Raw genomic sequence first — 27,139 nt, forward strand, 5'->3', positions numbered from 1 at the left:
CAGGTATGACAAGAGGCAGGTGGGGGTTGTGCTAACTGAAGCAGGGAACCTGCCTGAACAGAGTCTGAGGCTGACGCTGGGGTGCACCGTCCACCTTTCTGTCCTGGAGCAGGAGTGTGGTGCTCAGGTGCAAGCAAGGATCGTCCCTGACGCCCAAGGTCATGACTCATTTAGTCTCCTACTCAGCAGCCTCTACCCAGTGCTTACGTTATGCAGGGATGGTGTCATCAATTCCTGGAAGCTCTCCTGACCCCCATTCCCTCCCCACCCAAGCCCAGCCTGTGCTCTGGGGGCACCCACACCTTACTCATGTGATGTGCCACCTTCCACCCTAAGCCACAGGTGCACAGGGCCTGGACCATGGCTTGCTCCCTGGCCACCCCATCCCCACTGCCTGCAACAGTGATCAGCATGTAGTAATCACGTAACACTGTTGAGCAATTCATTGACGAAATTCGGATATTATTTTTCATGTAAACATCAAGGGAGGTCTTCACCATCAAACAGCCCAGGTTCAAGCCGAGCTAAGACATGAACTCTGTGTGCCTCCGTTCCCTTCTCTACGATGGAGATACGGACGTGACACTAACCTCTTTCTCCCAGGATTGTCCTGAGAAGGACGTGAAGTGACAGACATGCAGTAGCTTCACCCACAGCAAGTGGTTGTGCAGGCATGATTGCTCTTCCAGATCATTCTCCTGAAGAAGGCTTCTCATGGCACATGATGGGGACCATGCCTTGCAAGGCCCAGGTGCTCAGAGACATACAGGGGACAGAACTGAGACCACCCACACAGTGAAGTCACCTAGGGGTGAGCTGGAGGGCCTGAGGTGAGCTGAGTGAGCTTGGGTCAAATTGGAGAAATTGACTGAATTAATGGCCAGGATTGGGTTAAAGTCAACAAACTGGCCCGAGCCATGACTGAAATGAATTGAAGGAGGTGAATTCAGCCAGACTGAAGAAAGGAAATCGAATTCAATGAAAGGAATCCAATAGAATGGAATTAAAATAGATTGAATCGGCTTGACTTGATTTGAATTGAGGAGTCAAAGTGAAAATTGGGCTGGGTTGACTTGGAGGCCTGGGACTGAGTTGAAACAAGGAACTGGGAGAATTTGAGACCAACGAGATGAATTGAGTTGAACTGGAATTTTGGATCACGTGACTGCAGCTTGAGTTCATTTTATCTGGGATTGGGGAGCCCAGGCCAAGGTTTTCTCCCAGTTCAAACGCACTTGTTCAGAGAGCATTTATGGAGCACCTACTGCATTCAGATGCCAAGCTAGGACCTGAGTCAGACCTGGCCCTGTCCCCAGGGCACTTGGGCACAACTTCCTATGAGTGTGCTGGGTTCCTGAGGTCAGGACCACAGAGGGGAGCAAAGCCGATACACTAGGAGGACCCCAGGGTCTGAGCCTTGAAGGAGGAGGAGTCTATCCACCCGCCCTCTTTTGCTGCAATGACTTTGAGTGCGTGGTGCAAATCTGGTCTTAGGGCCAGGAAGGTGCCACGTGTCTGAGGCCATAGAGATGACAGCAGGGAAATCTGTTGGGCTTTGGGCTCTGTATCCTCTCTGACCCCCAGTTTTCTCATCTGTAAAATGGGGACGAAAGTAGCTTCCTTGGAGAAGTGTTTCAAGAAGATCAGAAAGGCAGACTTTCTTTTCTGCAGTAACCTTTGCCCCCGACTGAGCTTTGGTTAATTGCTGGATCTTTCCTCTAAGCTTCTAGAGCTGGTTGCGCATTTTTCTATCTCCCAGAGGCTAAGGCCCAGGCGGAGCAATTATGTTGGGCCCTCTGGACCTGCTCCTCCCACCCCCTCCGCTGCCTCCTGCTGCTTCCCTGCTGGGGCCCCTGAACACTGCAAGCATCACAAACACCTCCTCCAGGGAGGCCTCCCATGCTCCCAGACAGGGCTCATGTCACCACCCTCCGCCCACGGTCCCCCTCTGCTCTGCCCACCTGCCACACCCTGCCTGCTTTCTGGGCTCCTGCAGCCCCCACAGGCAGGGCGAAGGCGTTTGCATCTCCCAGCCCAGGGCAGCGTGTGGGCCCCACACCTGGGGGTGACTTGCCCGTCAGTGTGAATATTGGGCTTCCTTTCTGGGGCTTCTATCCCCAAGTTTGTTTTCATTTGAAGCTTTTCAAGGACTTTTAAAGACAATTCATCTGAGGACACCTCTGCCTTAATAACACAATTATAATGAAAATTCACCAAACGTAGCACGTGCCATCCCAGAAAGATGAGTTTAGCTGCTTCTGAGTGTTTCTGCATTTTTTCCCACTGTTATTTTTCCCCTACTTGTGTCAAGTTCAAGGATTTTTAGTCAATTAGTCTAAGAATACCTCGGCCTTGTTTTCATATTTCTAATAAGCATTTTGTACACGTGGAGAACTGCTCACGCGACACCTCCTGCCAATTCCTCCCAAGCTGTCTCAGCTCCTGGTGTTGCCTGTTTTTGTTGTTGTTGTTGTTGTTCGTTTCTTTTTTTTTTTTTTCCTGTTTTGCTGGGGGGCGGGGGGATGGGCAGCTCTGCCCTTCCGAGGGATAAGGGGTCCTTGGGCCTCGCTGGGGTTTGCCAGGTGAGGCCGCTTGCACTCTCAGAGGGAAGCAGAGGGGCCCCTCCTCTACGGCACCAGTTAGCCATCCCGAGACGGCTCAGGGCCAAGGCCTCATATGCAAGCCCAGCTCTTCTACTTAGTAGCTGTCATACCCCAGCGGGAGCCCTCACCCTCTCTGAGCCTCTGTTTTCACATCTTTAAAATGGGCATAATAATAAGTGCTTTCATGGGTGTGGTGTGGATTAAATGAGAATGATGTGCAGAAAATGCTTCATGCATAGAAAAGGCTTACTAAACAGTGACTATTACTACTAGTACCAATAGATCACAAAATACTAATTGACTCATACCACACCTTTTTTTAGGTAAAACATACTCCTTAAAGAAAATTTGAAAAATCTAGAAAAATGCTAAGGAAGAAAGAAAGAAAGAAATCACTCCCAGTCCTACCACCCCCAAAGCCACTCCTATCTTCTTGGTGCTGGTGCAGCCGGTCTTCCCTCCATGCATAAGCTTTTAGCATTTTAATATCCTCTTCTCTCTTAAAAAAGAATCTGAACTTCACATCATGTGCATTTCCATGTCTTTGCAGAACTTCTTATAAGGTCTTTATTTAATAATAAAAAAAATTAAGCCTTTGTCATATTTGCTGCAAATATACTTCCAAGGCCATATTTTTTTTGCCATTTTGTTGGTTTAATTTTGACTTGCAGAAGATATTCATTTTTATGCAGTCAAATCTGTCCATATTTTCTCTCCTGATTCCTTGTATTAGTTCTAAACTTAGGAAATCTTCCCTCTCCCCAGGCATGATGAATATTAAATTCTACTTAATTCTCACTTTTCTGTGTCCTGATTTTTTTAAATATACTTAACGGTAATCCTGATGGAAGTGGGTTCGGTGAGAGGGTGGAGGTGGGGCTGAGCCAGTCGGCCTGGCCCCGTGCGGAGAGGGGCCTCCGTCTCGCCCCAGCGCCCGCCGCCCCCTCCTCCCTGAGCAGCGGCCGCAATGAGCTCAACGTGCTGGAAATTCACTTCCAGAAGGGCAAATGGGCTAAAATCTTTAAGGTGCTTAAAAGTGACCCAAGAGAAAATGACCTTAAAAATGGGCCATATTACTGCTAATTGGCACATTTGGTGAGTAAACCCCTTCCTGGCCACTCCATCTTCTGCACTGGCCTCTGTACCTTCCCTCTGTCCCAGATGTGGCTGCAGCAGGTCAGACCCTTCTCTGTGGCCCTTGGCGGGCCATCTTCCCAGGAAGAGCTGACCGGCTGGGCAGTGTTGGCTGGGCAGACGCTGTTCTGTGGGCTGTGGAAAATCTTCCCACCAATGCTCACAACAACTTCACGAGACAGGCGGCATGGTGTCCACACTGCAGATGGCTAGATGAAAGCAGGAGAGTTTAACAACTTCCTCAGCCATGCAGGGTGTGAGCAGTGGTACCCACAGCAGGCCCAGGCTGGTCGCACTCTGGCCCCAGGCCCTGCCTGTCATTCGTGGTGTCTGCGGTGCTGGCCAAGCCCCAGGGGACAGTGCGCCTTTGTGAACTTCTCCCATGAGAGGGAGGCAAGGAGGCAGGAGATGAAGGCTTTGGGGTGCATCAGGCCTGGGGGTGCTGTGATCTCAGCCCACAATAGTTGTCATGGGGGACAGGACACGGAGTGCACACCCCACCTGTACCCCCAGGTACTTCCCGATCAGCCCTGCCACACTCCCAGGCCCGGAAGGTCCTGTCCAGAGTGTGGTGGGCTCAACTGCTCAACACTGCCCCTCACCTCTGTCCCTCTAGAGGTTCCCCATGAGGGAACCAAGGCCAGAAGGACCAAAAGCTGCCTGTTGTTGGGGTGACAAAGAGCTGCACAGGCAGGTGGCCTGGGAAAGAGGGGGCCCCCACCCTGAGTGTGAGGCAGCTGCCCCAGATGGAACCAGTGACTCTGCCTGTGGGGGAGCAGGAGCGGAGATGGTGGGGCTGGTGCCGCTACCTGCCTGGTGCCCCCACGGATGCACGGGGCAATGAGAAGTGGCTGGAAGGTGTGTGCCCCCTGCAGCTTGGGGCAGGGGCGGTGGCCCTTAGGGCACAGCAGCCCACTGCACAGGACATGGGGCCAAAGCCTCAGACTCCGACCAACCAGGTCGGCGGCTCCTCCAGTGGGGAGTGGGCTAGGGAGGCGGGGGACACTGCACGTGGGATGGGCACGTCACCCTTCACCTGGTCTAGCCCTCAGGACAGGCCATGGCAGGGCAGCATCACCTCTACATACAGAGGGGGAAACAGAGCCAAGGAGGTGACACCCAGGGGCTCCCCGCAGGTCAGAGGGTGGGGTGGGCACTGAGTCTAGTCCTGTATAATCCCGATGCTCCGTCTGCCCTGGTCTCTCCAGGGCAGGGGCAGCGACCACAGCAGCAGGTGGGCACTGAGACCCAGCTCCCAGCCCCAGGAGTGAGGTCCTGGCATGGGAGATGGTGCCCTGGGAAGGCCCATAAATCGCCCAGCGCCGAGGGGTGGAGGGGCATGGAGTCGCGCCACTCGGCGGCGTTTGTATTCCAGCATGTTTATGGGGTTCCGAGATGCTCGCCAGGAGAGAGGGAGTATTTGGCCTATTAATTTCCTAGTTAATCATGCAGGACAGTTGGTAATTAAGCGCTCGCCATCCCATCGCACTGGCCAGCCCTGGGCTGGGCTATAATTCACTCTCAATGGTGCAAACAGGTGCCAGGAGCCTCCGTCTCGGGGCCGTAGGGAGGCGCCTTGCCGGGCGATGTCCCCTCCCTCCCGTCTGGCCAGTCTCCAGAGCTCTGTGCATGCGTGAAGGCCCTGGCATGGTGGGGCTCCGTGTGGCCCCAGGAGGTTGTCCCATCCTGGGGGCAGCAAGGTGCCCAGCCTGCAGACCTGGTCCCACCCGCCCTCTGCAAACCTTAGCCAGGCCTACCCAGAGCACTCCAAGAGCCTCTTGTCTGTAACTCAGGGTCCCAGAGGGGGCTGCGAGGATGAGGGAGAGCGTGGGAGGCCGTTATGAAGTCGTTAATTGTTAGTGTTGAGTTCCAGGCACTTCAGGAAGAAAGACTGTCCTGCAGCCTGTGCTCTGGCTGGGAGACCTCCCCGCGCCTCCCCGTGCGAAACCCTGGTGTGTCATTGTGAGGAATAGCCGTGGTGGGGAGGGGAGGACAAGCGAGAACCCGGTGGCCACGCCTGGTGCTGTCTGGCCGTGTGGTGACCGTCCCATGGCTCCAAGCCTGCCAGTTGGGGTCAGGGAGCAGCAGGCATCAGTGCATCACTCTCCTCTATGCCCGGCAAGTCCCCTGGGTTTTCCTATGGTGGAGCTCATCTAAGGCTCCCCTGGGCCCTGTCACGTGAGCATCATCCTCGTCATCCTCTCTGTTTACGGGGAAGTGCTTGGGGCCGTTAAGGGGTTTGCCCAGGGCACTCTGCCTGCACGGAAAAGAACCCAGGATTTAAAAACAAGCCACCTGTCTTAGTACCTTCAGGCTGCTGAGACATAGAACCACAGCCTGGGTGGCTTAAACAACAGCCATCCATCTCCACAGTGCTGGAGGCTGGAGGTCCAAGACCAGGTGCCAGCGCGGTTGGTGGTTGCAGAGACCGACTTTGCACAGTATCCTCACATGGTGGGAGGGGCAAGGGATCACTTGGGGTCCCTTTTATGAGAACACCAGTCCCACCCATGTGGGCTCCAGCCTCGTGACCTCATCACCTCCCAAAGGCCCAGTTCCTGAGATCATCACCTTGGGGGTTAGGACTTCAGCATACACACTTGGGGGTCACAAACATTCAGTCCATTGTGCCACCAGACCGTAAGTTCCTCTCTCCCTGCCCTGCCCACACCCAGAGGTCCATTCAAGGCAGGCAGGACTGACTGGTCAACTGAGGTACAGAGAGCTTGTCACATAGGAAGGCACTTGGCTGGGTCAGAGGAGGACAGTCATGGCCCCCAGACCCCAACAGTCACCTGCCATGGGCCCGGCCCTAGAGACTCCGACCAATAAGGCAGCAACTTTCACAGGGACCTGGCGGCCTGGCGGGGAGATGGGTATAAAACGACAAGGCGCGCACAGCCCACGGTCGTGTGCAGAGGTGACGGTGTTACAGGGCGGCAGGGGGCTGAAGATAGTCATGGCCACACATGGATTCAGCGGCATCTTGTGGCTGCTGACCGCAGGTGCTTGGTGAGTGTCTGTGGGTGGGGGATGGATAAACCTGGACAGTAAACTCCAGGGCAGCAGCAGGCCTCGCTCTCAGCGCCCCTGCAGAGGGCCTGGCGCAGAGGGGTGATCAATGACCACTTCCTGCGTGGACGAATGAACAACAAACAGGTGTTCCCTGGAGTCCTCCAGCTCTGACAGCCCAAGAGCTTGTGGGGCTGTGCCCCTCCAGGTGTGGCTCCTTCCCGCAGAGCCCAGGTGGGTGTCACTCTCTCTGCAGAGCACCACGTGTGGCCCACACCACCATCCTCCCCTTGCTCTGGCCCTGCTCTCTGGCTTTTGCTTCTAGAGCAGGTGCCCACGACTCTCTGTTGGACCACCCTGGGGGGCCTGGAGGCCCTGTGCACACATGCCAGAAGTGGCCGAAATGTGCTTGCCCCTGGTGGGGGACGTGAGCCCAGCCCCACAGCTGAGGTCAGCACCACATGGAGCCCCGCTTCCTCTCCAAGTCCCTGCAGGCCCCCACCCCAGGCCTGCCCGAGCCCCTGTGCCCTGCCTGGTCCCTCTGGGGTCTTTCCTTAAGCCATGGCTTGGACTTGAGTCGGAGTCTGACTCTGGAACTGGCCTAACCCCAGCGGGGTTGGAGCGGCATTTTGATGTGACGTGTTTACGGGACTCAGAGATGCTCGGGATAGGGAGAGAGCTGTGGACACGTAAACACAGATGAGCAGGTGAGCCCTGTCACTTGCAGCTCAGCTCAGCAAATCAGACCTCAGCTCAGTGCCTGCAGCGAGGGCTCCGTGGCTGGAGGGTGGTGACAGAACTCAGGCTGGGCCGTGCAGGGAGCCTCGCTCCTCGCTCTGGGTTTAATGACTGCCCCAGTCACCCAGATCCCACCCTGAGTCACTGATGCAGCCTCCTGACCACCATGCCTGCTTTCACCATCCCCCAGTTGGCACAGAGCAGCCCCCCCAGGTGTGACACCTGGCTCAGATCATGCCACTCCTGCGCTCTAACAATCTCACAGGCCCCCACTCAGGCAGAGCAAATCCCACAGCCTCACCACAGTCTGCAGCCCCCAGGGACCCCGCCTGTTGCCTCGGACTCACATCTGTCCCCATCATGCTTCTCCACGGCCACCAACTGAGCTCTGTCCCCCGGCCTCAGTCTGCACTTCCCCTTCCACCTGGACATGCTTGTTCTGCCCCATCTTCTAGCCTTCCCCAAATGTCACCTTCTCAGAAGGCCGTCCCTGCCGCTGTCTTAGCCCATTTGGGCTACTACAGCAAAAATGCCTTAGACCAGATAATTCATAAGCAACAGAAATTTATCACTCATGGTTCTGGAGGCCAGGAAGTCTGAGACCGAGGAACCGGCAGATGTGCCGTCTGGAGAGGGCTCCGTCTGCTTCATAGATGCGACTTCGCTCTGCGTCCTCGCAGTGGAAGCAGCAAGCAGGCTCCCTCGGCGTCTCCTATGAGGGCACTAACCCCATTCCTGGGGTGGAGCCTCGTGGCCTAATCACCTCCCCAAGGCCCCACCTCCTCACACCATCACTTTGGGGCTCAGGTTGCAACACATGAATGTGTGGGACACACACACTCGGACCACAGCGGGCACCTTCGCCGGTTTTTCTCTTACACTGTTTTACTCGCTTGCTGGGTTTGTCCACCTGTCCTCCGCAGGCTGCGAGGCCCGAGGCAAAGGGTCCACTCACTGCTCCCGGCACACGGAACGGTGCCCGGCGCACAGTGGGGCTCAGTAAATGCTACCCCGTGGATGAACACAGGGTCACTGCCTGGGTGGCTGAGGGATTAGACACTTGAGGACAATTTCAGCAAAATTACTGGCGTGGAAACCCCCCCACACCTCCCCGTCTTCTCTCCTGCGTCCCCCGAGGTGCTTTCCTGCGTGTCTTTCTGCACTGGAGAGCTCAGGTCCCTGGAGGGGAGACCCAGGCAGGGTGTGCTGGGGAGTCAGGATGGCCAGCCTGTCTGGGAGACCCCCGAGGCCCAGCAGCTGCTCCGTTTACACCCGCTGTGCTGAGGTGGGTTCTCCAGGGCAGCTCGCTTGTTACCTAGAGCTGCAGTGGTGACAGTAACACCAAGAACACAGACCCACCGGTGCTCATGTTAGACCCGCCACCGCCAGACTCCAACCAAGAGGACCCTGGGGAAACTGGTTGGGGCCATAGGGCGCCAAAGTGTGCTGGGCAGCTTGCTTTGTCCAAGTACACGGGAGCCATGGGAGAGTTTTGAGCAGAGGAGGGTCACGATCTCGCCTTCAGGTCAGGCCTCACTGTGCCTGACCCAGGCTCCATGCCCAGGTCAGCTGCCGATTATCTGTGAGCCCTCAGTTTCCCCCTATAAAATGGGGGGGTGGCATACATGATGAGTGTGAGTAGAAGCCCCCAAGGAGCAACTCTGAGTGGCCCACCACGTACGCCCTGGGCGTCCCCTTCCAAGGAGTCAGGGAAGGAGACTTGGAGGACAGAGACCTGGCGGCGGCCCAGAGCAGTGGGCTTGCAGCATTTATGTGGGGCGTCGGGAGGGAGGGGGCCCTCGAGATGCAACAAAAGCAAAAACTTTACCTTTCTCTCCCTGAGTTGCAACTGCAGCTTCAGCAGATTTTCCCTTTGAATAATAAAGCTGCCTCCCTGAGCCACGATCAAACCAAAGTCGTTCCCTCCTTGGAGCCCGGGATCAAAACCAGGAGTCGCAGCCGTGAGTAAACACGTGAGCCTTTTGTCTTTGCATCTGGGGCATTTGTGCGACTGGCAGCCACGCTCGTCCCCGCCAGCACCACGGTTGCCACAGAGTGCCCCGTCACCAGCTGCCAGCCACAGCGCCACAGGGCAGCTGTGAGGGGCGTGGGGACAAACCGCGGGGCTGGGCTGAGGGCAGCGAGGGAAGTGGACCAGGCACTGGGGCGGGAAGGGCAGGAGGCTGGCTCGAGAAGGGCAATTGGGCACTTAAGCTGAGGCCTGAGGAAGGGCAGGCGGCAGTGTGGGAAGGCCTGGGGAACTCGACAGGTACAAAGGCCCCGAGGCAGAGAAGAGGCCGGCAAGGCCTTCTGATCAGGTCTGGGCAGCACGACGTCCTAAAGGTGGATGTCACCATCAAGACTACATCAGCCCAGCGAGGGCCAGCTCCCCCCTGCTGGGCTGCTCCAGCCTCCTGAACTCCAGCCGCACCTGCTCAGCCCACAGAACAGCCTGGGACTTTCTCCCTGGAGTGTACCTCTGATCGTGACCCTCCTCTGCTCAAAACTCTCCCATGGCTCCCATGTACTTAGACAAAGCAAGCTGCCCAGCATACTTTGGGGCCCTATGGCCCCAACCAGTTTCCCAGAGTCCTCTCCCCACCACCCCTCCCACGTATCCCAGTCCCACTAGCCATCCTGGGCCCTTCAAACCTGCCATGCTCCTTCGTGCCTTGGGACCTTTGCCCGGTTGCAACCTCGGGCTGGATGCCCTTCCCCCTTTCTTTGCCAATTCCTCTTACTCTTCAGATCTTCATCCAAGGACACTTCCTCAGGGAAGCCCTCCCTGACTTCCCTGGTCAGATCAGACACCCCCGTCCTAGGGCCCAAATTGCCACATTCCCATTCTCCACAGGACTCGTCACAGCCACAGTTTTACATTTGTTCATGAGACTATGTGATGCATGTCTGTCTCCACAGCCCCAAGCTGGGAGGTTCTCAAGGAAAGAGTTGCCTCACCTTTTATTCTCTATGGGCTTTCCAGAGCCTCATGTGGCTCTCGACACATAGTAGGCACTGTGTTTGTTGACAAACTATTGGAAAGTATGTTCTGAGTGAATGGATGTTTTTAACAAGTAAGATGAGAGTGATTCAGGTATAATGAAGGACAGGTAAGTGGTGACGGATGAGTACCAAGAGGCCTGCAGGGTGGTCCCCTAGAGAAAGAGATGCTGGGTGGCTTAGAATTTCTTCCTTGCTCTTTCCTTTATTTCCCAAGTTTTGAACAGAAAAAAATCTATGATCAAAAACCCACAGTGACAAGTGAGAAGGAAAAAGTGCTGCCCTGATAACTTTGAACTGAGTGGCAGCTGTAAAACAAAAGGCAGTTGTTTCCCCCAGGGGAATGGGTTAACCATCCCGACACTTCCCCCCTCTCTACTGGAACTGAACAAGTAAGTGGATAGTGGGTGGAAGGAGGCAGGTTTCTCACCGTAGGAGAGAGAGGTTACAGACAAGCAAGGGGGAGGCTAGAAGGACGCATGTGGTGAGGGATTGGAGTTACAGACATTGGTATAAAGTCAGGCTGGATGGAGATACAGAAGGATACATGTAGAAACAGTCAGAGATATGTATACATACATGAGTTCCTACACACACAGTATTTCCTTGCTCTGTCAGCTGAAAGAGCCTAGACGCAGTGACACCCCAGTAGCAATGAGCACACTCAGCACCCAGATCTTGGTTTCTAAAACCATTCTCCAATAAGAGGAATCAGAGCTCCTTGCAGGAATGGCAGATCCTAGGGCCGGGCAGGAAATACACAAGATGAGCCCGGAGCATCTCACAGTGCCAGGAAATGAGGAAATGCTCGAACAAAACACGATGATGAGGCATGTTCGAGGGTTGCAGAACCCAATGGAAAGAGCTCCCTATGCCAACGCGGAACCATTTTCAGCAGCAAAAATCGAGTGGTAATGAATTATAACCCAAAGTATTATATAAAATTATATCTTTGAGTCCATATTGATAAAACACATGATTAAATGAATAAATTGACAGATGGATAGATACATAGAATGGACAAATCATCTATATCAAAAAATTCCAAATAATGTGCGTATCTGCTCCACCCTGGAGGAGACACAGCGCAACTGCCCACGCTCAGTGTGGGCCATGCACAGCGACTCTCTTCCAAAGTGCACAGGGCAGAAAGGGGCAGGGGAGTAACACTGAGTGGAGAAACCCAACAGAGACCGCCGCGGCCAGGCTGTCAGATCAACATCGACAGTGACAAGGACGCTCGGAAAATGACGGTGAATTAATCAATGAAGTGATCGATCCCTCAGTCCCTGGAGTCAGGCTGCCTGAGTTCAGATCTGGATCTCTGTCCTTACCTGCAAGTGGCCACAGGCAGATTTCAAAAAAAAAAAAAAAAAAAACCTCTCTGAGCCTCAGTTTCCCCATGTGCGGTCTGAGCCGAGGACATGTTCCCACACGTAGCAGGTACTCGTCAGACACCAGCTGCTGCTAGCGCTGTCATCGGAGTGTGGACAGGGCATGCTCTGACCAAGACCCCACGCATCCATGGGGTGGGGTCTGCTGGCCAGGAGGTGAGGTGACACTTCCCTCACAAAAGATGGAAGTTCTTGCAGAGAAAATTTGGTTCAATAAAAAGAACCCAAACTTTGTCAGGTATCAAACTGAGCTCCTCCCCTGGCTCTGTCACCAAAGGGCCATCTGAGCTTGGGTAAGCCCTTCCACCTCCGCAGGCCTCGGTTTCCTCATCTGCAACATGGGGTCCAGGTAACCACTCTCGAGGGCTGTGGGTGGGGCCAGAGCGAAGCCTGTCTCTGGTGACGGGGCGCAGTGAGGTCTGGGCCCTCTCTGCCCCTTGTTCCCACTGGCGTCTCAGGACTGGGACTGGGGGCGCCAGGTCCCTGTGCCCACTTCCCTTGGGCTCACCCTGGGTCTCACCTCCTCGGTAAAGCCCACACCAGCCCCACACAGATCTGGGCTCCCCCCAGCGGCACAACAAACACCAGGGCAAGTAACATGGTCTGATTCCCTGGCAGGGCGTGTATGCGCCGGGAGGGCCTGGCCAGGAAGGGGTGGGCAACACACATTTGCTCAAACACTGAGTGAATAAACTAGTGAACAGACTCACATGAGCTGAGGGAAATGATTCCTCAATCTGGGCCTCAGTTTCCCCATCTGTAACGCAAGGAAGGGTCTTCTGTCTCTAACACTTCCTCCCACTCTGTCATTCTCGGATTCCTGGGGAACCAAGTGCTCATCCTCACCACTGAGCAGCAATTTGGGCCCTCCTGTCCTGCGGGGACAGGACGGCAGAGGTGGACACAGGCTGAGGCTGGCGGGAGGCCCCCATCCGGCCCCTCTGAGCAAAGCTGGGCAGCGGGCTCGGCTCAGAGCCGTGATCTCAGGACGACCTGCCCAGGCCCAGCAGCAGCCCCTGACAAGACGGGACATCTTCCCATCACACGACACTGGGGACCTGTGTCATCCCATCAGCCCCTCATTTAACCCATGGGACCAGAGGGAGGCGGGAAAAGGTGTCCTTCCAGGTGCCTGACGCACCACCACGACCTCACAGTGAGCTGAGCAGTGTCCACACAAAGTTTACGTCCACCCAGAAGCTCAGATGTGACCTTATTTGCAAATAAGGTCTTTGAAGATGTAATTAGTTAAACTCTCAGGGCGAAGTCATCCTGGATTTAGGGTAAACCCTTAATCCCATGGTTGGTGTCCTCATGTGGGACAGGAGAGGAGGGTTTGGGCACAAAGACACAGAAAAGAAGGCCCGTGACGACGGAGCCAGAGGCTGAACTGATGCAGCTGCCTGCGAAGGAGCCCCAAGGACGGCCCCAGCCACCAGAGCCAGGAGCAGCAAGGAAGGCGCCTCCCGGGGCCTCCAGAGGGAGCGTGGCCCTGCCGGCACTTGTGGCCTCCAGCCCTTCCAGGAACCCCGGGCTCGGCCAGGCCCCCACACCCAGCCACAGCCCTCCTCAGCCACATGTTCTCAGGCCAGGCCAGAGGCCTCTGTCTCCCGGTGGGGACCCAGCATTCACTGACCCACCCTCTCGAGGCCCTGGGAAAGCCAGCACCCACCTCCACACTCCCACCTGGGCTGTGTGACCATGGACAGAAACACCTACATTCTTCTTTTCGGTAAATGCAGGTGACTTCCCCGAGCTGCTGCCCTGTCCCTGCAGCTGCCCACATGAACGCTGCACCTGTGCCTGGACTAACAGGTGCTCGAGAAACATCACAAACAGATGCTCCCTCCCTTATGGCGAGTCGGGGGCATTCTGGAGACAGGGCCCCTGCCTTCAGCACTGAGCACAGAAGAGGCACTTAAAAATAGAAAAATAACATTTTTACGGTTATTAAAGTAATAAGCATTGACTGCAAAAAAACATAAAATAAAAAACTAAGACGATACCTAAAGGAATGATGGAATGAAGGAAAATTGCTGGCAATCTCATCCTCTGGAGCTACTAAAATGTTGGTAAATCGGTTTTTAAGCCTCATATTCTATATTATTATTCAGAGGGAGAGCACTGGAGTGATGGTGAGAGAGAGAGTTTACAAAGTGGCCCCATTTGGGACTCGCTGCCCATGGTCTGCCCTCACACGCGGTAACACACACCATGGACATTTTCCACTTCAATAAACTCAGACCCCCTCCGTCCTGACGGCTGCTGGGCAATCCACTCAGTGGCTGCGCTGTCCTCTGTTGCTCCCCCTCGGCCCGCGGGCACTGCGTTCATTTCCAGTTTTGCACCGGACAGCGGCTCATAATTCACAGAGCCCGCTGCACCCTGCACTCACGGCCGAGGGCTCCGTCCAATTACGTGTTCCGGTGCATCCCTGGACGGGAATTGCTGGGTCGGGGGGAGGGAGCGTTTTAAAATCTTCTGCGGCACAAGCCCAAGCTGCCTTCCAGGAATCTGGCGCCAAGGTCACTGCCGCCCTCCTGCCGGGGCCCTCGCTGCCTGCCCTGCGTTCCCCACAGCTCTGGGCGACCACACAGCAGACATCGTGGCTTTGCCAAGTGTAGAATTGTTGGCAGGGTCCACGCATCTATGAGCTGTTTTCAGTCCTTTCTTGGTGACTGACTTGATCACGTCCTTTGTCCTTTTTCTTTTGGAGTTTATTTACTTAATGATATTTGGAGAGTTTGCTTTGTGACAGGCAAAGGGACACACAGCATTCCTGAGTCAGGATTGGCCTGGAGGTTACACTCTCAGAGGAGAAGTGAACAACACATACACAAGGATGCACTCGAATGCACACAGCATGAGCACGTGAACACATGAGTGCACATGCTCATATACTAACTCATGCACACACACACGTATGCACACACACGGGTAAGCCAGGTAATTAGAGAGGGTGCCAAGTGCTATGAAGGTACTAGAGGACAGAATGTGCCGTGAACCTGTTTCCCCAGACTGCAGGCTCCACGGGGCAGTCGCACACCCGCCTCCCACCCCCACCCCGCCCCTGGGCACCCGCCTGTGTGCCCCATCAGGCTCGGCTCAGACTGTGGCAGTGTTTAGTGGGTAAGTTGTCCGCAGGAGACGGAGACCCGGACCCTGGCCAGTTTGACATCACAGCACGTGAGTTTGCAAGGTCGGCATCGCCACCCCGAAACCTCTGGTCTGCTGCTGACTCAGCCATGCACTTGTACATGGGACCACACTCCCAAAACCTCGCCAAATACAGCCTCTCCCTGAACCAAGGCCAGGTCCTTCCATAGTGACCCTTAACCCTTTATCCAGGGCCCTGGGACTGGGGTCCAGAAGCAGGCACAGGTTTGGTGACTCCAAGCATGAGGCTGCCAGAAAAGCCACTTCAAGGAGGAACTGGAGGAGGTGTCACAGGAGCAGGACATCCAGGAGGCGGATGATGGGGCCACTCGGTCCCCGGCATGGGGGCCGGGGCAGGCACAGCCAATGAGGCCGGCTGTAGCTCCCCCACACAAGGGCCACCTGCACTGTGGCTCGAGTGCTTCTCCTGCCAACCCCCCACCCTCCCTGGGAGCCCACCAGAGTGCACTTCCTCCCGGAACCTCCAGCCACCCGGCCCGGCACGGGCTCTGGGCCAGTACCCGGAGATGGCACGATAGGAACTCGAGCCTCCAACCACCGGGCTCTGGAGCCAGCCCTGGTGCTCACCACCAAGGCCCCAGGGAGAAATGTCCCCATCTGAAATGGGGGTGACAATCCCCTCCCCAGGGAGTTGGGGGCACATCCCGTGAGCCAGCAGCATAAAGCATGCAGCATGAAAAATGGCGTGGATTCTATACAAGGAGACTCCACTCAGCCCTCATCCCGTGCTTCCCTCACGAGCCTCATTGTTAACATGAGGAAACTGAGGCACGGAGAGGCAAAGAAGCTCACCAGTAACACGGCTGCTGAGGACAGAGCGGGACTCGACCACACGCCTGATCCAGCAGCGGAGGTCGCCAGCCGGTCTGGTGGGAGGCACAGTGGGGGGCCCCTTCAGCAGCAACAGAAGCGACCCGGGTGCAGCCTGGGCTCTGGGGGCCGCGGACGCCTGCCTCCTCCTCCGTGCAGCAGGGTCCTCACTGCCCCGCCTCTCTGTGTCTTCAGGAGACTCAGAGGGTTAATGTTTGAGGGGACACGTGGGACAAATGCCAGCTGCTGCTATTTTCTCTCCCGCCACCGCGAGCTACTTAGCAGTGAAGGGCTCCTTGGAGCGCCCGCTGTTGACAAGAGAGAGGGTGAAGACATAAGTCACCGAGACGGAAGGATTCCGTGCAGAGCCGCGTGCGAGCAGCTCTCCCCGAGAATTTCACAATGAAATATTCATGGGCCCCTCTGCAGGCCTCTCTGTGCGGAGCCTTCTGGCTTCCCAGGGAGCCGCCGGCATGACAAGGATACACGGCGTGGCCCTCGGCTGTAGGCACTAGAATCTGATTTTAGAAATGTGGACAGACGAGAGGCTTCCCATCTGCCCTTTGGAGGAGCTGTGAGCAAGGGACAGCCACGTGCCAGCCACGTGCCAGCTTCGCGCATCGGTGAAGGGGACAGGACAGGAGCGTGACCTGCAGATAGCAGGCACCTACTGTGTGCCAGGCACCATGTACCCCAACAGCTCATGACGTGGTCACTAGGATTCTCACTTTGAAAATGGAGAAAGTGCAGCTCAGACATGCCCAGGCGCTCACCCCATCGTCATAAATCGTTGAGCCAGGACTTGAGTCCAGGTCTGCCCGCCCTGTGGGACACAGACGTCCCCTCTCCTTAGGGTCCAGATGAGGATATTGATCATGGTGCCCCACATGGCTCTGACACGGGGCCCAAGCAGAGGCTGGTGAACATGGTCCCTGGGATTTCATACACGGGCACTGAGACAGAGGGGTCTCACTGTCTTCCCAATGTGGCCATGCGGCAGGTGGCCACTCCTCTAACGGGGTGACTCCTTGGGGCAGCAGCACTGTGCACTGTCCATGAGAAAGCCTTGGGTGAGGGAGATTTTACACTGTCCGTGCGGGGACTTTGATGTGCGTTATGTGCTGAACATAGGAAACATTCCAGGGGAAAAATGAAAGAAAAGAAAATAAGCTAAGGGGAGGGGGAGTAGCTCTGTCCAGGTTTGGCTGCACACGTCCGGAGAAAGTGGAGGAGCCTTCACACGCACAGGCAGTGATGAGGCAGGGATGCAGGTTGAGCAGGAGTGGGGCCCTGGGGGTGAGCCTTGGCCCCCGTCCTGGACTCCTGGCTCCCCTCCACCTCTGCTGGGCCTGTGTGTGCAGAGGACAGGGCTGGCAACACATGGGGCCAGGCAAGTGTGACCCTCTGTGGGAGCACAGATGGGGGGTGGTTAAGCCATTGCTCTTCAGCCCCCTCAGGGCATCGATCACCTGTTCCTGCTGGGCAAGTCTCTGGTGTCAGATAGAGTTTGAATCCTGGCTCTACAACTAGCTAGCTGTGCAAAGTCAGGAAAGTTATTTAACCTTTCTGAGTCTGAGTTTTCTCATATGCAAAAAATTAGGTAGTATCTTCTTCCTCATAGGGTTGTGGTGAGAAGGAAGTGAAATAATGTAAATACAATAATTAGCATAGTATCAAGCACATAGTAAGTCTCAACAGATGTTTGTGATTATCATTACTGTTGTGTTGATTTTGTTGTGATGGTGTTGCCGCTGATGGTGATGATGATGATGACAGTGATGACGGTGTTGACAGTGACGATGTTGGTGGTGGTGACAATTGTATTGATGGTGATGATGGTGTTGATGGTGATGATAGTGATGGTGATTGTGATGATGGTGATGATGGTGATGACAGCGTTGATGGTGTTGATGGTGATGATGGTGATGATAGTGATGATGGTGATGGTGATTGTGATGATGGTGATGATGGTGATGATAGTGTTGATGGTGATGATAGTGATGGTGGTTGTGTTGATGGTGATGATAGTGATGACAGCGTTGATGGTGATGATGGTGATGGTAGTGATGGTGATGATGGTATTGATGGTGATGATGGTGATGACAGCGTTGATGGTGTTGATGGTGATGATGGTGATGATAGTGATGATGGTGATGGTGATTGTGATGATGGTGATGATGGTGATGATAGTGATGACAGCGTTGATGGTGATGATGGTGATGGTAGTGATGGTGATGATGGTATTGATGGTGATGACAGTGTTGATCATGTTGATGGTGATGGTGATGATGGTGATGACAGTGATGATGGTAATGATGGCTTAAGGAAAAGCGCACTGTTCCTCCCAGATCCCCTGAGCTGTGGAATCTGGTTTTGAGATTAGGAGGAGGAGAACAGTAGACTTCTCTCATCAGTCTACTTTTGGTAACATCTCTGAAGTTTATGCTGTTCTCTCTTCTTGTGAGCCCACAGCTCCTACGCCTGAAAGGGAGATTTATCTGGGAGGTTTCTGAAGATGAGTGGCTTGCATTGGGCTGGGCTGGGGTGAGTTCAGTCAAGCTCATTCTCACTGCAACAAGCTAGAGGGCATCAGGAAAATGGTGGCCAGTAGCTGCGCCACCCACGAGAGGCCTAGTGTGGTAGAGAGTCCGGCCAGGGCCACTGCTGGAGCTAGCAGGCCCCATAACTCACACCTGTAGATAACCCACGCCCCTGAGGAGACGGGGAGCCTGCCACTGCCACCCCCCTCAGAGTCAGGCACAGGAGGGGCCAGCTGGGGTCTGCAGAGGAGCAAGCAGGTGAGCGGGTGGGAACAGGTGATGAGGCAGGAAGGCCATCCCCTCTGGGAGAAAGAGCTGGCCTGTCTCAGGACTCACCCTCACCAGCCGGGTCTTTGAGGCCTCTGCTCAGATGAGCACCCCCTTTCCCTTGGGGTGGGAGGGAGGGTCCCTGGCTCACCACAGCTCCAAGGCATGTGTGGCCTGCGTTCTCCTGCCCTGCCTCGCCCACATGTCTCTGTCTGTGTCTCTGTCTCTCTATGCCTCTGCGCCTCAGCTTCCGTCTTCCTCTGGAATTTCCCATCAGCATCTACATGGCAGGCGCCACTGTCCATATTCTTTACTGTTTTCTTCCCATTTCTTTCTTGCTACTCTGGTATCTTCTCCCTGAGTGTCTCCAGTCCCATCTGTCTTCCTTCTCCTGTCAGGGTGGTCTCTGAGAAGGCCAACCAGGAAGCCAAGATTTTCAGCCCTGCCAGGCGGTGACAAGCCCTACAGGGTGTCCATGGAAGTCATGGGAGGACCCTGGACTTTCACTCCTACCGATGCCAACAGAGGCCAAGAACAGAACCCAGACTTCTACCCAGCTGGGCTAGACATCTCCCTCCCCTGCCAGGGCAGAGTCAGAAGTCAGCCAAACAGGAGGCTGAGAAGGATCCAGTCTCAGAGCACAGTATCCAGATGTCCAGATTTCAGCGAAAAAGCACTCGTCACACCAGGCACCAGGGATGCCTCGAACTAAACGGGAAACAGCCCTCAATAGTTGCCAGCACCGCGATGGCAGGGACGTGGGCATTACCTGACAGTTTAGAGCATTTGTTCATGGTAAGGTGTTTCTGTGAGCATCTACAAACACATGAGCAACAAATGAAAAAAATACCAGCAGAGAAACAGAAAATTTCAGCAAAGACATAGAGGATCTAAAGAAGAACCCAACTGAAATTTTAGAAATGAAAAATACAATAGCTGAAATTTGAAAACTCAGTGATGAGCTAAACAGCAAAATCAAGGGGACAGAGGGAAGGCCATGGACTTGAGGATAGAGCAACAGGATGCACCCAACCTGAGCGGCAGAGGAAACAGCAGAGCCTCGGCACCTGCGGACTAGAGCGGAAGGTTCCTGCCGCCGGGTCCTGGAAGGGGAGGAACAGGAGGGCGCTGAACGTGCACTTGGAGAAGTGATGGCTGGGAACTGCCCAGATTAGGCAAGACACAAACATACGGGTTCAAGCAGGTGAGTGAGCCTCATGTAAAGACACAGCATCGTCAAACTTCTGAAAACTAACGGAGAGAGAGAGAGTCTTGAAGGCGGGCAGAGAAGGCAGCGCCTTTTCTAAAGGGCAAAGCAGTTAGGTTGGCCAGGAACTTCTCACCAGAAATCATGGAGGCTGAAAGGCAGTGACACAACCTTTTTCAAATACTGAAAGAAAAGAACTGTCTAACAAGAATCATGTACCCAGCAAAACATCCTTCAGGAATGAAAAGGAAATGAAGACATTCTCAGGTGAAGAAAAACTGAGACTTTGTCACCAGCAGACCTACCCTGAAAGAATGGCTAAAGGAGTTTCTTTAAGCAGAAAGGAAACAATAAAAGAAGAAATAACATCAGGAAGGAAGAAATAAAAACAGAAAGAGTAAAAATATGACTAAATGCAACATATTTTCCTTCTCCTCTTAAATCTCCTAAATTATGAATATATTTGACAGTTGAAGCAAATATTATAACACTATCTGAAGTTCTAAATTTACGTACAGAAAATACTTAAAACTATTATAGTATAAATAGCGGAAGGGAAAGGGACATAAGGGAGAGAAATTTATTTCACTCTCCTTAAGCTGATAATATGATTCACCATAGACTGTGACAAGTTATGTTTGTATAATGTAACACCTAATCACTAAAATGCAAAGAGATACACAAAAACACTACAAATAGATCAAAAATGAAATTTTTAAAAAATATCTTTCAAGAAATCAACAGGAAGGCAGGAAAAAGAAAAGAGAGAAACAAAAAATAGAGAGAATAAACAGAAAACAAAAATCAAATGACAGTTCTAACATGTTAATAATTATATTAAATGTAAACTGTCTAAATATACCAGTTAAAAGAAAGGTTGACAGAATGGATTAAACAATATGACCCAATCATAAGCTGTCTAAAAGAAATTTGTTTTGAATATTATAATATAGGCAGGTTGAAAGTCAAAGGATGGGAAAAGATACATCATGTAAACATTGATTAAAAGAAAGCAAGATTGCTTATGTTAATATCAGATGAAGCAGGCCTTGAAGGAAAAAGAAATGAGAACGAGAGAGACAAAGAGATAATATATAATAATAAGTGTCAATCCAAGAAGATGTAGCAATACTAAATGTACGTGCACCAAAAAATAGAAGTGTAAAATATATGAGGCAAGTGAGACTCTGCCTCCACCAAAATAATAATAAATATGTTAATATATATACATTATATATTTGAAGGAAAAACTGATAGAAGTGAAAGGAGAAATAGACAAATCCATAATTACAATTGAGGACTTCAATACTCCTCTATCAACAATAGAACAACTGGACAGAAAATCAGCAAGGATATAGAAAAACTTAACACCATCATCAACAGGATCTAATCACCACTGAAAGAATATTCCACCCAACAACAGAATACACATTCTTTTCAAATGCCCACAGAATGTATACCAAGACAGAACACATCCTGGGCCATAAAACAAACCTCAAAAAATTAAAAATAATTAACACCATAGGGTGTGTTCTCCAACACAATGGACTCCAGCTAGAAATCAATAACAGAAAGACAACAGGAGAATCTCTAAACACTTGGAAACCACTTAATGCATGAGTCAAAGAGGAAGGCTCAAGGGACATTTTTAAAAATACACTAAACCAAATAAAAATGAAAATATAACATATTCAAATTTGTGGAACACAGTTGAAGCAGTGCTTAGAGGGAATTTTATAGCACTAAATACTTACCTTAGAAAAGAGGAGACGTCTCAAATCAGTAATCTAAGCTCCTACCTCAAAAACCTAGAAAAAGAAGAGTAAATAAACCCAAACAAACAGAAGGAAGGAAAGTATAAAAATAAGAGTCAAAATCAATAAAGTTGAAAATAGAAAAGCAATAGAGAAAAGTCAATAAAACAAAAAGCTAGTTATTTGGAATGATCAATAAAATTGACAGACCTTTAACGCGCTCGATGAGATTAGCCTCCTCCTTGCTCCTCTCCCCCTGTTTGAGAGGTAAGCCCGTCCCCGGGCAGCACGTCCAGCCTTCAGGGTCCATTATCTCACTGAGTCATTGGGAAAACTCCTGGCTGTGGACAAGATATTGATGCCCCCGTCAGCACTGAGGAGACTGAGGAAAGAGAGGACTGTGTGCTTTGTTAAGCTCTCCCAGTGGTAAGAAGCAGAGGGACGATCAAAACATGGGCTGGTCCTTGGCCCCAGCCTCACTCTCAGGAGACGTGCGTGTGGCTGGGACAGGGCACCAGGGTCTTGCATTATTCCCATAAAGGAGCTTCTTCCTCTGCTCAGGCTGGAGCAGAGCAGGATGGGACTTGACCTTGGGTGGAGACATCCCCCCCGAAATTGACAAGGGGAGGTTTGAAGATGACTATCAGGTCATTCATCTCCCTTTGTTCATTCATCACACATTAACTAAGGTCCAAGGGGATGGGAAGTTTTGGAAGACCGTGTGTAAAGAGTGTTATGGATATGGGCACCAGAACTGACCGCCTGAGTTGAATCCCAGCTCTGTCCTAACTGTGTGAAATTATGCAAATTAATTTGACCTCTCTGAACTCCAAAGACCTCGGCTGTATATTGGGAATAATGATAGGGAGGCTCTACCTCACTGGTCTGTGGTGAGGACAAAATGGAACAATCTAGGCACAGCTTTTAGCCCACTGCCTGGCAGACAATGAAACACCTGGTAAGCAGCTGTTTTTGCTGCTGCTGCTGTTATTGATGAGGACATTGATGATGTTGATGACGTTGAAGATGTTGATGATGGTGATGTTGGTGATGATGATGTTGATGATGATGATGATGATGGTGGTGATGGTGATGTTGATGGTGATGATGGTGATGACGGTGACGATGATGATGAGGATGTTAGTGATGATGATGTTAATGATGACGGTGATGATGATATTGATGATGATGTTAGTGATGGTGATGATAATGGTGGTTATGATGATGATGTTGGTGATGATGATGGTGGTGTTGATGGTGATGCTGATGGTGATGATAATGGTGACAATGTTAGTGATGATGACATTGATGATGTTGTTGATAATGGTGATGATGACATTAATGATGATGTTAGTAATGGTGATGATGATAATGTTGGTGATGACGATGATGTCAGTGATGATGATGATGATGATGCTGTTATTGATGGTGGTGTTGTTTTATTCTCATGCATTTGTCCTCATTTTGCCTGGAATTTGATGCCATTCCCCATTTTAGCTACCATGTGATTGATCCTCAAGCCCATTCCACTGGTCACTGCCTCTGGAAAGCCTTCCCAGACCTCCCCCCCAACCCCAGATGCCCTCTGTCTCTGGGATCCCTCAGTTCCTTGGGTAGACCTGTTTGAAGCACTGGTGACCCTTATAGTCTCCCACAGCAATGGCCCTGAGCTCCATGAGGGCTGGGTGCTAGGGCTGCATGCACCTTGCTCCTCATGCTGTGGGTGCTAAGGAAATCCTTGAGGACAGATTCATAAATGCAGGACCAAAGGAGCAAGCAGCTGCGTGGGTGTGAGAAAGGGCTTGCTCAAAGTCATACACAAATGAGAGACTAGAATCAGCATTACAAGTAACAAGGCACAGAAGAAATTGCACTGTATTGGGCTCCACTCTAACCAGGCTTTTGATGCCCCCACTTATTAATTGTGTGGCCCTCGGCCTGTTTCTTCACCTGTAAAATTGAAACAATAATAATACTCACCTGATAGGACAGTGGTGAGGCCAGACTTTGAAGGGGCCTGTGGAATTGCCCAGGATGGAGTGGCAGGGAACATGGGGGTTAACATCACGGACCCCGGAGCCAGACCATCTGGACTGCAGCTCTGCCAGTGCTGGCTGCGTGACCTTGGACACCCTATTTAGCCTCTCCGCACTGTAGATTCCTCATCTATAAAATAAGAATAATAGTCTCTGTCTCAGAAGTTATTGTGAGAATTAATTAGGCTAATATACGTCACAGCCTCAATGCAGTGCCTGAGTTATGGTGAGTTCTGTGAGTGTGCTCACTATCGCCATCATTCAGTACATCTGGCCCTGGGCCATTCACAGACTTAGAACCATGGGGAAACTGAGGCAGAACGCCATTATGCATAAAGGGAGGCCCTTCCGACCCTGCCCAGGTCTGGCCTGAAGGAACGTCCAACACACACGCCAGGACAGCTTCGCCCCCCACCGGACTTATCTTCCCTCCTGCTCCTCTGTTTTTTGAATTTTCCTTTGATGAACGGTTTTAATAAAGAGGCGGATTTCCCGCTTTGCAGCACATCTCCAAAGGAGGGCAGGAATATGCAAGCAAAATCCCTGGAAGCAGCTTATCTAAGCTTCCTCCTCTCCTTCCTCCAGGGCCTGGATGCCCCCTGAGGGGTCCAGATGCCACAGACAAGGCGTGAAGCAGAGGGGAAGACCACACGCTTCCCTGACCTGGCTCAGGTCCCACTTACAGCACAGGCCTCCCACCCGCCCAGCCACACCAGTGCCACCAGCTGGGGTCGGGGAGGGGACGAGCCCCAGTGGAAACCACTCTGCAGACGCCATTCACTCACATGACACTCAGGAAACCTCCCAGGCCACGATCCTCCCAGAGCTGCCTGGGGTGCAGGAAGCTGACTCAACACGATGGCCAGGGCGACCCCAGGGTGGATGCTCGCTCTGGTTTCCAGGCTCACTGAGCCCAGATCCTGGTCTATACTGAGCCCTGATCCTGGTCACAGGCTAAGGCCTGACTCTGATCATAGACTGAACCCTGACCCTGGCTAGAAACATAAATCCTAACTCTGGGCCACTCGAAGGGCATGTGCTCAGGGTGAGGAAGGGGGCACGGAAGGCCCAACGCAGCCCCTATGCCACTGGCTGCAGGTCGCTGCATCAGCGTGCTGGAGCCTCGGAGCCGCTCACTGACGGAGGTGCCCTTGCCCCCTCCCGTGCTCCTGGCGTATCTGGCCCTGGCTGCTCACCCGCCCCGGGAGGGGCCGTTCTCGCTGCCCCCGAGCCCCCCCACCCCCGCCCCCCCAGCCTCACCTCGGAGCGGAGCCTGTGTCAAAAGTTCAGGAAAAGCTCTTAAAGGAAAATGCTTTTCTGCTGTTGGGCCTGAAATAGCACTCCCTTTCCCCCAGTTAATAACCAGTTGTCTGGAGAGTCGGTTCTATTTTAGAAATAAACGTCTATTAGCGCTGTTCACCTTGCGGCAAGACTCAAGGTCAGCCCTTCGCCTCTGCCCTCAGAAGGCGGCATCTGAACGCTGGGGGCTGAGATGGAGAAGCCCCCGGGGTCTCAGGGGGCTCTGCAGGCCCTGGCGCTCACCTGGGGGTGAGAGGGAAGCAGAGCGGCCAGTTATGGGACCTGCAGTCCAGTCCAGCCCCTTCTCTGGGTTGGGTTCACACACGGTCCCCTGCTGCGGCTCCCACAGGAACACCGACAGCAGTGGTAAGAGTCCCACAGCATTAGCCTGGTGGCCAGCCGTTTACAGAGCACTCACTTGGTCCTGCCGGGAGGGTGGCCACGGGCCAGAGGAAAAGACCACGCTGCCATCTGCCAGGCCTGGGCAAGGCGCTACTGGGTGAGGCCATGGAGGTGGGCCATGGGACTCCTCACTGTAATGAGTCCCCTGTGCCACATGCTCAGGCCTCGCAGCCAGCAGCAGGTTTGGGCCCAGAGCCTTGGGATCCCCCCAGGAAACCTAGTCCCCCGGACCAGCTGCTTGCAGGGCCCAGTACAAAATGAAAGTGGGGGGCCCTTGATTAAAAAGAAAGCAATAGCAGAGGACTAAGCCCAGGGTGCAGTCCTACCCGGGGCCTGTGAGACTGCCCAGGCCACCCACTGTGAAGCCGGCCCTGTTGCCATACACCTTCTCCAAATCCCCTCTGTTTCCTTTCCTGCAAAGCGGTGGCTTGGACACCTGCTCTGCGGCACCTCCGTGTTGCCATGAGGGAGAGCTGAGGGAGAGACAAAGGAGCAGAGAGACCCAGCGCCCCAGGACCCCGCGGCAGGAGGGATGAATATTGAAGTGGTGGCTCCTCATCTGACATGCCGGCTACTGGGACTCATTGTGTCAGCTCAGCCATGCATCCAGGCTCTGACCAAGGGCCAAAGAAAAAGCCGAGGCCGCCCGCCCACAGGGCTGGTGGTCCAGTGGGGGAGGGGGAGAGAGGACATACCCATATAATGTTCTGTTTTGTCAAATTGAAAATGCCATTGATTCTAAGATGTCGTGATTTCGTGTGACACTAAGACACTGCCCGTTAAATTGTGACATGGCGCCTCGTGCCAGATCTGCATGGAGCATGAAGGGTCCTGGCTGGGTAACTACTTCCACTGCTTCTGAGGCACTCGGTGATTCCTGTTGCCTTCAGCGGGCCTGCGCCGTGCTGGGACGTCCTTTGAATGTCTGTGTTCACCCATTTGCAAGGCTGTAAAGAAGCGCCTGAGGCTGGGTAATCTACAAAGAAAAGAGGTGTATTTGGCTCACAGTTCTGCAGGATGTACAAGAAGCATGTCCCGGCCGGGCGTGGTGGCTCACGCCTGTAATCCTAGCACTCTGGGAGGCCGAGGCGGGTGGATTGCTCAAGGTCAGGAGTTCGAAACCAGCCTGAGCGAGACCCCGTCTCTACTAAAAATAGAAAGACATTATATGGACAACTAAAAATCTATATAGAAAAAATTAGCCGGGCATAGTGGCGCATGCCTGTAGTCCCAGCTACTCGGGAGGCTGAGGCAGTAGGATCGCTTAAGCCGAGGAGTCTGAGGTTGCTGTGAGCTAAGCTGACGCCACGGCACTCACTCTAGCCTTGGCAACAAAGTGAGACGCTGTCTCAACAAAAAAAAAAAAAAAAAAAAAAAAAGAAGCATGTCCCCAGCATCTGCTTCTGGTGAGGGCCTCAGGGAGCTTCCAGTCAGGGCAGAGGTGCAGGGGGAGCAGGCGTCACATGGCGAGAGAAGGAGGAAAAGAGGGAATAGGAGGTGCCAGGCTCCTTTAAACAACCAGCTCTCCCATGAACCAGCAGAGAGAACCCACTCATTATTATGAGAAAGGCACCAGGCCATTTGTGAGGGATCTGCCCCCAAAACCAAACCCGTTCTACCAGGCCCCACCTCCAACACTGGGGACCAAATTTCAACATGCAGTTTGCAGAGGGACAAACATCCAAACTATACCCACATCTTTTTAAGCAGAGCATTTCCCTCTCTGGCACATAAAACACCTGATTGTTGCTTTGCAAGAAAACACA

The sequence above is a fragment of the Eulemur rufifrons genome, chromosome 3 (genome assembly GCF_041146395.1).
Source record: "Eulemur rufifrons isolate Redbay chromosome 3, OSU_ERuf_1, whole genome shotgun sequence".
Lineage (NCBI taxonomy): Eukaryota > Metazoa > Chordata > Mammalia > Primates > Lemuridae > Eulemur > Eulemur rufifrons.